The 16,712-nt window shown below is 50.4% G+C and overlaps 1 protein-coding gene across 1 annotated transcript in view; it reads right to left on the reverse strand.

Annotated features, from left to right (window-relative positions):
* Window positions 1–16,465, reverse strand: part of phldb2b (pleckstrin homology-like domain, family B, member 2b) — a 329,018-nt gene extending 312,553 nt beyond the window's left edge. The window contains exon 1 of the mRNA XM_038802341.1: window positions 16,377–16,465. The gene's annotated coding sequence lies outside the window, so the exon portion shown is untranslated. The remainder of the gene's footprint in view (window positions 1–16,376) is intronic.
* Window positions 16,466–16,712: the final 247 nt, after the last annotated feature.

Consider the following 16,712-nt stretch of genomic DNA (forward strand, 5'->3'; position numbering starts at 1 on the left):
TGCTCAAGGATGGCTGGTTTGGGGAAGTGGTGTTGATGGGCGGGGAGGATGGGTCAGAGGGAACAATAGGTGGGAAACTGGTTGGCGCCCGAATCGAGAGTCACCAGGCTAGCTGGGTGAGTTGGTCTACGGAAGCCAGGTGGGGGTGTGTATATAGCTAGTTTATGGGAGGGGTTAGGTTACAGCAGTGTTTTTCAACGTCGGGGGCGCGATCCGCGGGTGGGTCGCGGGCGGGAGTCGGGAGGGTCGCGGAGCCGTTGTCCGCAGCGCTCCCGATCGCGCGAATCCCCGCGCAGCAGCCGGCTTTTCATAACGCTGAATGCAAGCGGCCAGGAACATAGAACATAAAACAGTACAGCACAGAACAGGCCCTTCGGCCCTCGATGTTGTGCCGAGCAATGATCACACTACTCAAACCCACGTATCCACCCTATACCCGTAACCCAACAACCCCCCCCTTAACCTTACTTTTTAGGACACTACGCGCAATTTAGCATGGCCAATCCACCTAACCCGCACATCTTTGGACTGTGGGAGGAAACCGGAGCACCCGGAGGAAACCCACGCACACACGGGGAGGACGTGCAGACTCCGCACAGACAGTGACCCAGCCGGGAATCGAACCTGGGACCCTGGAGCTGTGAAGCATTTATGCTAACCACCATGCTACCGTGCTGCCCAAAAACATGTTAATAAAAAAATTCGGCTGCATTGCGCATGCGCGCACGATGATCGGGCGCGCATGTGCAGTGCAGCCGCTATATTTTTAAATGGTTGCAGCTTTTTGTTTTACAAGTTTTGTAGTGGTTTTTATTTATTTATTTTATTCATTTAATTTTTTTTCATTTATTTTATTCATTTTATTTTTTTAACAAGTTTGGGGGGGGGGTTTATTTGACAAATTTTACAAGAAAAAAATTCAGAACTTCGAACTGACTTTCCGACACCAGAAGGCTTCAACTTCATCCAACAGGTTCCATAGGAGGAGCGTGTATGGGACCCAAAACCATTTCCTCCATTTTTATCAGCAGCAAACAAGGTAAGAGAAAATGGTGGGTCGCGCAGGTTGGCCGGTGTGGGACTCGAAGATCGGCGTAGGTCGCAAAGGTCGACCAGTTGGGTCCCGAAGGTTGGCTGGTTGGTAAAAATGGTAAAAGTTTGAAGAACACTGGGTTACAAGGTGTTGTTACTGGGGGGCGGGGGGGGGGGGGGGGGGTGCGCCCCTCAACCAGGCTGATCACCTGGAACGTTAGAAGGTTAAACAGGCCGGTAAAGAGGGCACGTGTGTTCACGCATCTGAGGGCGCTGAAGGTGGACGTAATAATGCTTCAGGAGACCCATCTGAGAGTAGCTGACCAGGTCAGATTGAGGAAGGGCTGTATTAGCCAGGTCTTCCACTCAGGGCTGGACACTAAAACCAGGGGGGTCGCGATTTTGGTTAACAAACGGGTGCAATTTGAGGCGGGCAGCACAATCTCGGATGGGGGAGGCAGTTTTGTCATGGTGAGTGGCAAGCTCGAGAGATGAGGGTAGTTTTGGTCAATGTACATGCCCCAAATTGGGATGATGTGGATTTTATTAAGAGACTGCTGGGGAAGACACCTGACCTGGACTTGCACAGGCTGATTACGGGAGGTGATTTTAACACAGTCCTTGACCCCGGCCTGGACCGGTCGTGTTCAAAGACAGGTAAGGTGCAGGCAACGGCAAAAGAACTGAGGGGGTTCATGGTGCAAATGGGGGGGGCTGACCCATGGAGGGCTAGTCGGCCGATGGGGAAGGAGTTTTCGTTCTATTCACATGTTCATAAGGTGTATTCCCAAAGTGATTTTTTTCATCATGAGCAGGGATTTGCTAGCGGGCGTGACAGACGTAGAATATTCGGCGATCACTATTTTGGACCGTGCCCGCACTGGGTTGATCTGCAGGTCTGTAAGGAAAGTTTTTTAACGCCCTCAATGGAGGCTGGAGGTCGGTTTGTTGGCGGACGCGGCGGTGTGTGAGAGGGTGAGGAAATGTGTGCAAAACTACCTGCAGGTCAATGACACAGGGGAAGTCTCAGCTACGGGAGGTGCTGAAGGCAGTGGTGAGAGGGGTGTGATTTATGAGTATGGGGAGAAAGCCAGTAGAATGCTGGCACAGCAACTGAGGAAGAGGGAGGCGGCGGTGGGGGGAGGATGGGGGGGGGGGGAGGAGATCCGGCAGGGATCAACAAGGTGTTCAGGGACTTCTTTAGTAAGCTTTATACCTCGGAACCCCCCGTGGGGCCGGAGGCGATGAGGTGCTTTCTGGATGGACTGACCTTCCCAAAAGTGGGTAGGGGGTTGGTAGACGGGCTGGGGGCCCCGATTAGGACCAAAGAAATATTGGGGGGCTTGAGGGCCATGCAATCGGGTAAAGCCCCGGGACCGGATGGGTATCCGGTGGAGTTCTATATAAAGTTCTCTGAAGAGGTACTTAGAGGCCAATGATAATGGGGAGGTCCGAGTGGGGACGGTTTGGGAGGCATTGAAGGCGGTGATTAGAGGGGAGTTGATTTCCATCCGAACCCATAGGGAGAGGAGAGGGGAGAGCAAAGAGAGAGGGAGAGGTTGGTGGGGGAGAAGGTGAGGGTGGACAGAAGATACGCGGAGGCTCTGGAGGAGGGATTGCTGGGGGAGCGGCGTAATCTTCAGGCCAAGTTTGACTTACTGACCACCAGAAAGGCGGAAGCTCAGTGGAGGAAGGCACAGGGAGCGGTGTACGAATATGGGGAGAAGGCGAGAAGGATGCTGGCGCATCAGCTCCGTAATTGAGCTGGGGAGCTGGTCACTGGGATAGGCAGCATGCAGTCGGGGAAGGCGCCGGGGCCGGATGGGTTTCCGGTCGAATTTTATAAAATGTACGCAGACCTGCTGGGCCCCCTGTTGGTTAGGACCTTTAACGAGGCAGGGAGGGGGGGGCTTTGCCTCCGACTATGTCACGGGCGCTGATTTCCTTGATCCTTAAGCGGGATAACGACCCCCTGCAGTGTGGATCATACAGGCCGATCTCGCTGTTAAATGTGGATGCCAAGCTGTTGGCGAAGATCTTGGCCACAAGGATAGAGGACTGTGTGCCGGGGGTCATTCATGAGGACCAGACGGGTTTGTGAAGGGAAGGCAGCTGAACACCAATATACGTAGGCTTCTGAATGTTATAATGATGCCGGTGGTAGAAGGGGAGGCGGAGATAGTGGTAGCATTAGATGCAGAGAAGGCCTTTGATAGAGTTGAGTGGGGGTACTTGTGGGAGGTGCTGGAAAGGTTTGGGTTCAGGGAGGGGTTTGTCAGTTGGGTGAGGCTGTTGTATGAGGCCCCGATGGTGAGCGTAGCCACGAATAGGAGGAGATCGGAGTACTTTTGGTTGCACCAGGGGAAAAGACAGGGGTGTCCCCTGTCCCCCTTGCTCTTTGCGCTGGCAATTGAGCCCCTGGCCATGACGTTGAGGGAGTCGGGGAATTGGAGGGGTCTGGTGCGGGGTCGGGAGGAGCACCAAGTGTCACTTTACACAGATGACTTGTTGCTTTATGTGGCGGACCCAGTGGGGGGAATGCCGGAGGTGATGCAGATCCTTAGGGAATTTGGGGGCTTTTCAGGGTACAAGCTCAACCTGGGTAAGAGTGAGTTGTTCGTCGTGCACTCGGGGGATCAGGGGGAGGGGATTGGTAGGCTCCCACTGAAAAGGGCAGGGGGGAGCTTTAGGTACCTGGGAGTCCAGGTGGCTAGGAGCTGGGGGGCCCTACACAAACTTAACGTCACAAGGCTGGTGGAGCAAATGGAGGAGGAGTTTAAAAGATGGGACATGTTGCCGCTGTCGCTGGCGGGGAGGGTGCAGTCAGTCAAGATGACGGTGCTCCCAAGCTTTTTGTTCCTGTTCCAGTGCCTCTCCATCCTTATCCCGAAGGCCTTTTTTAGGAGGGTCAACATGAGTATTAGGGGATTTGTATGGGCGCATGGGACTCCGAGGGTGAGAAGGGTGTTTTTGGAGCGGGGCAGGGATATGGGGGGCTGGCGCTGCCCAACCTCTGTGGGTACTATTGGGCTGCCAACGCAGCGATGGTGCGTAAGTGGGTAATGGACGGGGAAGGGGCAGCATGGAAGAGGATGGAGTTGGCGTCCTGTGTGGACACGAGCCTGGAGGCGCTGGTAACGGCGCCGTTGCCACTCCCTCCAACAAGGTATACCACGAGCCCGGTGGTGGCGGCTACCCTCAAAATTTGGGGGCAATGGAGACGGCATAGGGGGTAGGTGGGGGGATCGACGGAGTCCCCGATATGGGGGAACCACCGGTTTGTTCCAGGGAGCATCGATGGCGGGTTTCTGGGCTGGCACAGGGTAGGTATTAGGAGGTTGGGGGGCCTGTTTGTAGATGGGAGGTTTGCGAGCTTGGGTGAGTTAGAGGGGAAGTTTGGGCTCCCCCCGGGGAACATGTTTAGGTACATGCAGGTTAGGGCGTTTGCCAGGCGGCAGGTGGAGGGGTTCCCTCTGTTGCCCCCACGTGGAGTACGGGACAGGGTGCTCTCGGGGGTGTGGGTTGGAGGAGGGAGGATTTCGGACGTGTACCACGTAATGCAGGAGGTAGACGAGGCCTCGGTGGAGGAGCTGAAGGGTAAATGGGAAGAGGAGCTGGGTGAGGAGATTGAGGAGGGGACGTGGGCGAATGCCCTGGAAAGGGTGAATTCCTCCTCTTCTTGTGCGAGGTTTAGCCTCATACAGTTCAAGGTGCTACATAGGGCTCATATGACCGGGACGAGGATAAGCAGGTTCTTCGGGGGCAAAGACAGGTGTGCTAGGCGCTCGGGGAGCCCAGCGAATCATGCCCATATGTTCTGGGCATGCCCAGCGCTGGGGGTATTTTGGTAGGGGGTAACAAACACGGTGTCGAGGATGGTAGGATCCAGGGTCGAGCCAGGCTGGGGGCTCGCGATATTTGGGGTAGCAGTGGAGCCGGGAGTGCAGGAGGCGAAAGAGGCCGGTGTTCTGGCCTTTGCATCCCTAGTAGCCCGGCAGAGGACTTTGCTTCAGTGGAAGGAAGCGAGGCCCCCACGCGTGGAGGCCTGGATCAATGATATGGCGGGGTTCATTAAATTGGAGGGGGTGAAATTTGCCCTGAGGGGATCAGTACAGGGGTTCTTTAGGCGGTGGCAGCCTTTCCTGGACTTCCTGGCAATCGGTAGGAAAATAGGGAGGGGGGGGGTTGTTTCCGGTGGAGGGGAAGAATGTGTACATGTGTTTGTTGAATATGCCGGGTGCTAACCTATTTTTTCTTTTTGTAATTACTGGGGGGGGGGGTTTGGTTTTAGGGGTTTTTCTTTTTTTTTCTCGTTTTTGTTGTTAATACTGTCTACTTGTTGATATTTTCTGTTTTTGATATTTTGTGAAAATCTCAATAAAAATTATTTTTTTTTAAAAAGTTCTCTGAAATAGCAGGGCTGGTGCTGGTTAGGGTTTTTAATGAGGCGAGAGACAGAGGGGTTTTACCCCCGACGATGTCACAGGCCACCATCTCCCTGATATTGAAACAGGATAAAGACCCGGAGGCATGTGGGTTCTATAGGCTGATCTCTCTGCTCAATGTAGATGCCAAAACACTGGCCAAGCTCTTGGCTGCTTGGATTGAGGACTGTGTGCCGGATGTTATTATGGAAGATCAAACCGGTTCGTCAAGGGCAGGCAGTTGGTGGCCAACCTAAGAAGGCTGCTGAATATGATCATGATGCCCCCGGAGAGTAGTGAGGTAGAGGTAGTTGTGGCAATGGATGCCGAGAAGACTTTCGACCAGGTTGAGTGGGACTATCTATGGGAGGTGCTGGGACGATTTGGGTTCGGGCAGGGCTTTAGCGACTGGGTCAGACTGTTGTACCAGGCTCCGGAGGCTAGTGTAAGGACGAATAGGACAACGTCTGACTATTTTTGACTGTATCGAGGGACAAGGCAGGGGTGCCCCCTCTCCCCACTGCTGTTTGTGCTGGCAATAGAGCCACTGGCAATTGCCCTGAGTTCTTCTAGGGGTTGGAAGGGGCTGGTCCGGGGGGGGGTGAGGGGGGTGGTCGAACACAGAGTTTCATTATACGCCGACGACCTGTTCTTATACATCACGGATCCAGTGGATGGATGAAATCATGGGAATCCTGAGGGAATACGGCGGGTTCTCAGGGTATAAACTGAACATGGCAAAGAGTGAGTTGTTTGTTTGTAGCCCAGGCGAGGGGCCAGGAGGGTAGGTTGAGGGGACTGCCGTTTCGGTTAGTAGGGGACAGTTTTAGATACTTAGGGATACAGGTGGCGCGGGACTGGGGCCGTCTGCACAAGTTGAACTTGTCTCGGTTGGTGGAGCAAATGAGGGTCGAATTCCAGAGGTGGGATGCGCTCCCACTGACACAAGCGGGGAGACACTGACACTGCCTGCCAATCAGAAAAAGACCCATTTATTCCAACTTTTTGCTTCTAATTTGCTAACCAGCTTTCTCTCCATCTCAAGACACTACCCGTAATCCCATGCGCTTTAACTTTACGTATTAACCTGCCATGCGGGACCTTGTTGAAAGCCTTAAAAAACCACATTCACCCGTTCTCCCTGGTCAACCCTAGTTCCGTCTTCAAAGAGTTCTGGTAGATTTGTCAAACATGATTTTCCTTTCGTAAATCCATGCTGATTTTGTCCGATTACACCACCGTTTTCCAAATATTGTGCCATGAAATCCTTGATAATGGATCCAGCAACTTCCCTCTTACCGATGTTAGGCTCACTGGTCCATAGTTCCCTGTTTTCTCTCTACCTCCCTTTTAGAATAGCATGGTTATATTAGCTACCTTCCAATCTGCAGGAACCATTCCAGGGTCCAAAGAATTTTGGAAAATGACCAGCAATGGGTCCACTATTTCTTGGATACTTCCTTAAGTACTCTGGGATGAAGACTATCAGGAGCTGGAGATTTGTCCGCCTTCATAATTCAGGATAACCTAGAAAAATATACGCCTTACGTCAGTGATACGGAAATTAGTGGAGAGGATTCTTCGAAACATATTTACTCCCAACTGGAAGCAAGTGGACGCATTAGCGAAAGGCAGCATGGTTTTGTGAAGGGGAGGTCATGTCTCACTAACTTGATCGGGTTTTTGAGGAAGTGACGAAGATGATTGATGAATGTAGGGCAGTGGATGTTGTCAACATAGACTTCAATAAGGCCTTTGACAAGGTCCCTCATGGCATACTGGTACATGACATGGCAGACATGGCAAGATGGATAAAGAACTTGCTAGGCCATAGAAGTGAGAGAGTAGCAATGGAAGGGTGCTTTTCTAATTGGAGGGCTGTGACTAGTGGTGTTCCGCTTGGATCAGTGCTGGGACCTTTGTTGTTTGTAGTATATATAAATGATTTGGAGGAAACTATAACTGGTCTGATTAGTAATTTTGCAGACGACACAAAGTTTGGTGGAATTGTGGATTGCGATGAGGACTGTCAGACGATACAGCAGGATTTAGATCGGTTAGAGACTTGGGAGGAGAGATGGCAGATGGAGTTTAATCCAGACAAATGTGAGATAATGCATTTTGAATGGTCTAATACAGGTAGGAAATATACTGTAAACGGCAGAACTCTTGAGACAGGCAGAGGGATCTGGGTGTGCAGGTCCACTGGTCACTGAAAGTGGCAATGCAGGTGAAGAAGGTCGACAAAAATGCATACGACATGCTTGCCTTTATCGGACGCGGCATCGAGTAGGAAAATTGCCAAGTCATGGTGCATCTGTGTAGAATCTTAGTTAGGCCACACTTGGAATAGAGTGTACAATTCAGGTCGTCACACTACCAGAAGGATGTGGAGGCTTTGGAGAGGGTACAGAAGAGGTTTACCAGGATGCTGCCTGGTGTGGAGGTCATTAGCTATGAGAAGAGGTTGAATAAACTTGGTTTATTCTCACTGGAACAATGGAGGTTGAGGGGCAACCTGATAGAGGTCTACAAAATTATGAGGGGCATAGACAGAGTGGATAGTCAGGAGCTTTTTCCCAGGGTGGGAAATTCAATTATATGGGGACTTAGGCTCAAGATGCGAGGGGCAAAGTTTAGAGATGTGCGAGGGACGTTTTTTACACTGAGGGTTGTGGGTGCCTGGAACTCGCTGCCGGGGCAGTTAGTGGAAGCAGATAGGATATGGGCAGCATGGTAGCACAAGTGGATAGCACTGTGGCGTCACAGCTCCAGGGTCCCAGGTTCGATTCCCCGCTGGGTCACTGTCAGTGCGGAGTCTGCACACTCGCCCCGTGCGAGCGTGGGTTTCCTCCGGGTGCTCCGGTTTCCTCCCACAGTCCAAAGACGTGCAGGTTCGATGGATTGGCCATGATAAATTGCTCTTAGTGACGAAAAAGGTGAGGAGGGGTTATTGGGTTACGGGGACAGGGTGGAAGTGAGGGCTAAAGTGGGTTGGTGTAGACTCGATGGACTGAATGGCCTCCTTCTGCACTCTATAGAACATAGAACATAGAACAGTACAGCACAGAACAGGCCCTTCAGCCCTCGATGTTGTGCCGAGCAATGATCACCCTACTTAAACCCACGTAACCCTAACCCGAATACCCGTAACCCAACAATCCCCCCATTACCTTACACTACGGGCAATTTAGCATGGCCAATTCACCTATCCCGCACATCTTTGGACTGTGGGAGGAAACCGGAGCACCGGAGGAAACCCACGCACACACGGGGAGGACGTGCAGACTCCACACAGACAGTGACCCAGCCGGGAATCGAACCTGGGACCCTGGAGCTGTGAAGCATTGATGCTAACCACCATGCTACCGTGAGGCCCCAATTGTTCTATAATAGTGAAGTTTAAGGGGAGTCTTGACAAATAAATGAATTGGATGGGAATAGAGGGATACGGACCCCGGAAGTGTAAAGGTTTGAGGTTAGACGGGCAACATGGTCGGCACAGGCTGGGAGGGCCGAAGGGCTTGTTCCCGTGCCGAACTTTTCTTTGTTTGTTTGTTGCTCAATCCCATTAATTTCCCGAAAACGACTTCTCCACTAATACTAATTAACTTCAGCTCCTCACTAAAACTTGTATTTCTCAGAACCTCAGGTACTTTATTCATGTCTTCCTTTGTGAAGACAGAAGCAAAGTGTGGTGAATGTGTAACTGGTAATTCACACTGTACCTTACTGCTGTCCCTGTGGGCCCCATCTGTGAGCCACTGTGCGGCTCTGCCCACAGGGGGAGATGAGGACCTTATACAGGGCTCCGCCCATGGCTCCGCCCCCTTTAGGGAGTATAAGTGCTGCGGTCCTGCGAGACCGCCCTCAGTATCGTGCAGTTGCAGGCAGGCTCAGTTGTAAGCCTATTAAAGCCACAGTTTATTCCAACTCTTCTCTCAGAGAGAATTGATGGTCGCATCACAAAGTACAAATTTAGTTCCTGTCATTTCTTTGTTCCTTTTTAATGAATGCCTCCATTTCTGATTGAAAGGATTTTTATCAATCTTTTTCTCTTTACATACCTATGGAAACCTTTACAGTCAGTTTTTATGTTCCCCGCTAACTTACTTTCAAATTGTATTTTCTCCTTCTTAATCAATCCCTTTGCCCGCCTTTGCTGAATTTTAAACTGTTCCCAATCCTCAGGTCTATATCTTTGTCCTGCTAATTTGTATGCCTCTTATTTGAATCTAATTCTATCTCTAATTTCCCTTGTAAGCCATGGTTTGGCCACAGTTCCCTTTCTACTCTTGCGCCAAATAGGAATAAACAACTTTTGGAATTCACCTATTCATTCCTTGAATGTGCGCCATTGCCTGTCCGCTGTCCTTCCTTTCAGTAATGTTACCCAGTCCATCATAGCCAACTCATGCCTCATACCATCATAGTTACCTCTATTGAGATTCAGGACCCTGGTCTCAGAATTTTGTTTCAGATCTGAATAGTTCAAAAGCCCTCATGGTGGGGGGCACACAGAGAATGATCCATGAATGTTGACATTTTAACTGGAGCGCATCATTGCAAAGGGGCACACAAAACACAAAGGTCTGTTTAATGTAGTTTAATTCATATGTAAGCAATGAAAGCAATCCTGCACTTAGATATTTAAACAGGAAATGATAACGATCACATGGCATAGTGAGGAATCACCCAACTGAAACCTGATTGGAGAATCCCCTGCATGTTTGAAACATCAGACAACTTGTCCTAATGTGTGAACTGATCGCCTTGTGTTTTAGGATGAGGGTCAGCACATTCTTTCATATCCAAGACACAAACCAAGCTGCCAAGTCAAGTCTAAGCACACATTTCATTATAAAAACAACCCACCATATAAAATATTCTGATGATCGGATGCAGAAAGTTCAGGAGTCAAATACAGGCTTCACAGAAACCACCACTTGGTAATTTGGCTGCATATCGACTGTACTCTGAAGGGGTTACTGATATTTTTTGTACAGCTGTGTGCAAGATGCTCGTAGTTCTGAGAATGTCTCAATAAATGACCCAATCCCTTTGATCCAAGCCATTTGTGTTATCACAAACACGTTATCTCTGTTTGTAAAGCTTGATGGAAACAGATGGGAAACATTTCCAGCAGTAAATCACGTTAACTCCATTCCATTCACTCCAAAGAGAGATTTTTCCACTGCCTGTTCAAACATGCATGTTTATCCATTCTCACAGAATGGTTAGAGTGCAGGAGACCATTCGACCCATCATATCTGCACTAGGTCTCCGAATGAACAATTTACTAGTACTCACCTCACCTTCTGCACATTCTTCTTTTTCATATAATAATCCAGCTCCTTTTTGAAAGCCTCAATTTAACCTGCCGTCACCACACAGTGCATTCCAGATCCTAACCACTCGCTGTGTGAATCTGCCTCCACCACACTCTCAGACAGTGTATTCCAGATCCTAACCACTTGCTGTGTGAACCTACCTCCACCACACTCTCAGACAGTACATTCCAGATCCTAACCACTCGCTGTGTGAACCTACCTCCACCACACTCTCAGACAGTGTATTCCAGATCATAACCACTTGCTGTGTGAACCTACCTCCACCACACTCTCAGACAGTACATTCCAGATCCTAACCACTCGCTGTGTGAACCTACCTCCACCACACTCTCAGACAGTGTATTCCAGATCCTAACCACTTGCTGTGTGAATCTGCCTCCACCACACTCTCAGACAGTACATTCCAGATCCTAACCACTCGCTGTGTGATCCTGCCTCCACCACACTCTCAGACAGTGTATTCCAGATCCTAACCACTCGCTGCGTGAACCTGTCTCCACCACATCATGAGACAGTGCATTCCAGATCCTAACCACTCGCTGTGTGAACCTGCCTCCACCACACTCTCAGACAGTCCATTCCAGATCCTAACCACTCGCTGTGTGAACCTGCCTCCACCACACTCTCAGACAGTGCATTCCAGATCCTAACCACTCGCTGTGTGAACCTGCCTCCACCACACTCTCAGACAGTGCATTCCAGATCCTAACCACTCGCTGTGTGAAAAAGTTTCACCTCATAACACAACTGCTTCTTTTACCACTTACCTTAAATCTCTGCCTCTGGTTTTGATCCTATCACCAATAGGAAGAGTTTCTCCCGACCTGCTCTGTCCAGATCCCTCATGATTTTGAACAATTCGATCAAATCTCCTCTTCGCTGTCTTATCTCCAAGGAGAACATCCCAACCTCTCCAATCTATCCTCATTAGTTAAATTTCTCATCCCTTTAACCATTCTTGTAAACCTCTTCTACACTCTCTCCAATGCGTTCACATCCTTCCTGGTGCCCAGAACTGGGTTCAATGCTCCAACTGGGTAGACTAGTGCAGTGTTCTTCAAACTTTCTTTCCGGGTACCCATTTTTACCAACTGGCCAACCTTCGGGACCCAACCCAGCCAACCTGCGCGACCCACACCGGCCAACCTGCGCGACCCACCCCGGCCAACCTGCGTGACCCACGCCGGCCAACCTGCGCGACCCACGCCGGCCACGCCGGCCAACCTGCGTGACCCACGCCGGCCAACCTGCGCGACCCACGCCGGCCAACCTGCGCGACACACACCGGCCAACCTGCGCGACCCACACCGACCAACCTGCGCGACCCACGCCGGCCAACCTGCGCGACCCACGCCGGCCAACCTGCGCGACCCACGCCGGCCAACCTGCGCGACCCACGCCGGCCAACCTCGCGACCCACACCGGCCAACCTGCGCGACCCACACCGGCCAACCTGCACGACCCACGCCGGCCAACCTGCGCGACCCACCCCGGCCAACCTGCGCGACCCACGCCGGCCAACCTGAGCGACCCACCATTTTCCCTTACCTTGTTTGCTGCTGACAAAAATGGAGGAAATGGTTTTGGGTCCCTTTGGCCCTCGTACACCCTCCTCCAATGGAACCTGTTGGATGAAGGTGAAGCCTTCCTGTGTCAGAAAGTATGGAGTCTCCAACTGTCCAAAGTTCTGCATTTTTTTCCTGTAAAATTTTATCAAATAAAACCCCCCCGAGCTTGTAAAAAAAAATGAATAAAATAAATAAAAACTAAATGAATAAAATAAAATAAAATAAATCTCAAACTTGTAAAATAAAAAGCTGCAACCATTTTTTTAAAAAGCGGACGCACTGCACATGCGTTCCCGATCATTGATGCGCCTTCGCATAGATTGGCGCATACGCGCTGATGACCTGCCGCGCATGCGCAGTGCGGACGCATTTTTTAACATGTTCACGGCCATTTTGAAGGCCGCTTGCAGCCAGCATTCTTAACAGCCGACTGCTGCGGCAGTTGCACGCAGATTTGCGCGATAGGGAGCGCCGCGATGAACGGCTCCGCAACCCTCCCAACACCCGCATGCGACCCACCCGCGGGTCGTGCCCCCCGAGTATGACAATGCCTGACTACTGTATTGCACCCAATTCAACATAACCACCTTGCTCTTGTACTCTATTTCCACATGAATAAAGCCTGGGAGACAAATGCATTATTAACTGCTCTCTCAATCTGTCCAGCCACATTCAGTGATATATGCACAAATACACGCAGGTCCCGCTGCTCCAGCACCCACTTTAGAGTTGGACCCTCTATTTTATATTTTATCTTACTCCTTCCTACCAAAATGAATCACTTCTCATTTCTCTTCATTGAACTTCATCTGCTGCCTGTCTGTCCATTCCACCTGCTCCACCAACTCCTTTTGAAGTTCTACACTACCCTCCTCACAGTCTCCAATACCTTTGATTCGGTTCCACTTGGCTGGATGGAGAGTCTATCACATAACACATTTCCATTGTTTGATCTGTGTGTATGTATTTCCATTGTAAATAAAGATTGACATGGTGAACTCTGCCCTCTGGACGTGGAAGCAGCTCACAAAGATAAGAGTTCAGCATGGCTCTGTCATTGACCGAATGGGTGAATCGGTTGGGGAAACCATGTGATTCCGCGCATGCGCGCTACGGCTGCCGTATTTCCGCGCATGCGCGGGGGTTTCCTTCTTCGCGCCACCCCCCCCCCCCCCCGGCAATATGGTGGAGCCCTACAGGGGCCCGGCGTGGAGTAAAATAGGCCACCACAGAACCAGCCCGCCCGCCGATCGGTAGGCCCCGATCGCAGTCCAGGCCACTTTGGGGGGTCGAATTCCCCCCGCCCCCCTCCACGACGGCCCCTGCCGACTCACCTTCCAGGTCCTGCTGCATGGGACCTGAGTAACCCACGCCGGCAGGACTCGGCCAAACCCATCAGCCACTTGGCCCATCGGGGCTCGGAAAATCGCCGGGGGGGGGGGGGGGGGGGGGAGGGGCGCTGTTAACGGCCCCCGACTGGCGCGGTGGGAATCCCACGGGCGCCCGAGAATCGGCGCCCGAGAATGGGGAAGCCAGGTTGGAGAATCCCGGCCAGGATGTATAAATTTGCCTCTCTCTGGTCTCTGGTTCCCTTTAATAAATGTATAGATTAATCAGAAAGAAATCAGCCTGTATTTGGGGGCAGCACAGTGATGCAGTGGTGAGCAGGCTGCCTCACAACGTCAGGGTCCCAGGTTCAATTCCAGCATGGGTGACTGTCTGTGTGGAGTCTGCACGTTCTCCCCGCTCCGGGTGCTCCAGTTTCCTCCCACAGTCCAATGATGTGCAGGTTAGGTGGATTGGCCATGATATATTGCCACTTACTGGGCTAAGGGGATAGGGTGTGTGAGTGGCCGAGGAGGGGTGTTTTTTTCGGAAGATGCAGTCTTGATGGGCCGTATGGCCTCCTCTTCACTGTAGGGATTCTATGATTTAATTTCTTTGCAGGCTGTGGAGCTCCTCAGAGAAATTATTCACATGCTGATTGTCGTGTTGTTAATTGATTTTTGGTTGAACTTCATTCATTTTCTATTTCTGTCAATCAAATTTGTCATTTGGATTCCTGACTCACACCAAGACTCGTTTAACTTTGGATTAATGTGTCAATCTGCGCAGGAAATCAGTCTGAAAGGTGCAGTGTGGTACTGGAGTCACATTACAGAGTAGACTTGTGAATGTCGGAGGTCCCAGAATTGTATGTGGGGGGGAGGCTAGTTATACAGGCAGAGAGGGAGAAAGCAGTGGATGGATATGTTGTGAACAGAGGTCGGAATAGTATATATGGAGTATAAACATCAGCGTGGAACAGCTGGTCCAAAGTGCCTGTATTTAATATATAAAAATAACACAAAGTGCTGAATAAACTCAGTAGGTCTGGCAGCACCTGTGGGGAAAGAAACAGAGTTAATGTTTCAAAGAAGAGTCACATTGGACTTGAAATATTAACTTTGTTTCTCTCTCCACAGATGCTGCCAGACCCACTGAGTTTTTGCAGCATTTTCTGTTTTTGTTCAGATTTTCAGCAATTTTGCTTTTACATATTTATAGTCTGTATATAATACTGACTCGCCTGACTTCCATCTATTCTACTCACTGTGCCTGTCATGAGCCCCACTTCCTCATCAATTGTGCCATCAATTAAAACAAAGACGAGTTGTGGAACAAAACTGTGGCTTTAATAAGCTAAATGAGAACCTGCTGGTAACTGATCCCAAACTGGGGCAGGGTCGGAGGTCGGCCACCTTTATACAGAGCCTGAGGGGTGGAGCCACAAGCGGAGCCAGCAGAGACAACAAACAATATATACAATACAGTAACAGTGGTTTACCACAATATATATAATACAGTAACAGTGGTTTACCACAAGGAACCCATCGAATTTTTGGGATTACCTCTTCACTCTCTCCTTCACCCCCATTCTATCCCTGAAGCTCCATGCACTTTCCAACCTGAATAAATTCTTATCTGAATTATTAATTCGCAGAAAATGAGTGCACTGCATTTATTGATCACCCTTAGTGATCCAGCTGCATCTTTACCTGACCACCTGAGAGTGAATTTAAGAATCAACCATATTAATCAAGAACTCTGAAAGATCATTTGTCACTAGTTGGTGTGCCTGTCACCATATTAATGCAGTCGTATCTAGTTCACCAGCTCAGACTCTAATTCTACTCCTCAATAAATCGATCAATCAAACATTCATTCTGGGAGACTCCAGGACAGGTGTTGACTCTCAACCTCAAAACCCTCCCAGGAAAGCACAGGGTGGGTATAGAATCCCTACAGTCCAGAAAGAGGCCATTCGGCCCTGAGAGTCTGCACCAGCCGTCTGAAAGAGCATGCTGCCAAGGCCACTCCCCCGCTCTATCCCCGTAACCCCACCGAACCTGCACATCTTTGGACTGTGGGAGGAAACCGGAGCACCCAGAGGAAACCCATGCAGACACGGGGAGAACGTGCAGACTCCACAGTCACCCAAGGCCGGAATCGAACCTGGGACCCTGGCACTATGAGGCAGCAGCACTGGCGACTAGGGGCTTTTCACAGTATCTTCAATGCAGAGTTAATGTCAGCCTACTTATGACAATAAAGATTATTATTATTAACTTCTGTGCCACAATCTTGTTGACAGTCTGACAACACCCTTGGCTTTCACAATTGCCCCCACAGGTGAGGCACATGTTCCTACATTGGAACAGTCAGTGACTGCACTTCAAAGAGAACTTTTGAAGGACTTTGGGAGGAACTGGGGTGGTGACAGGCGCTACAGAAACGCAAATTGTTTCTTCACCTTCAGTTAGTTGGCGGCAGGATGTAACTGTGGATGGCGCCTGAGTTGTTCCTCAGCAATCAGACAAGAGGTTTAAGGCTCTGGCAAATTGCCTCTCCCCCAGTTTCAGACAAGGCTGCACTCACTCGAGTTAACTGCACTTTAATTCTTACTTTGCTCGGCACAGATTAATCAGGGAGCATCCCTCTAATTACTACCTTGTACTCACAGTCACTCCAGAGCTGGTTCGGCGGTTCCCTCTCATACAACAGCCCTGAGTGCGGCAGCAATCTGTCCCGAGACATGCAGCCCCACTCCGATACCGGCCACGTAGCGGTGGAAGGCGGGGGCTGCAGAGTCTGCAGGCTTGGGACAAGCCAGAGGAGGCAGCGTCTGTGTAACCCACTGTGCAAATCTCGAAATCACTGTGCAACCCACCAAACCATTAAACCACTGTGAAACTCTCTAAATCACTGTGCAACTCACCAAACCATTAAACCAGTGTGAAACTCTCTAAATCACTGTGCAACCCACCAAACCATTAAACCAGTGTGAAACTCTCTAA

Source organism: Scyliorhinus canicula, chromosome 7, assembly GCF_902713615.1.
Source record: "Scyliorhinus canicula chromosome 7, sScyCan1.1, whole genome shotgun sequence".
In the NCBI taxonomy this organism is placed as follows: Eukaryota; Metazoa; Chordata; class Chondrichthyes; order Carcharhiniformes; family Scyliorhinidae; genus Scyliorhinus; species Scyliorhinus canicula.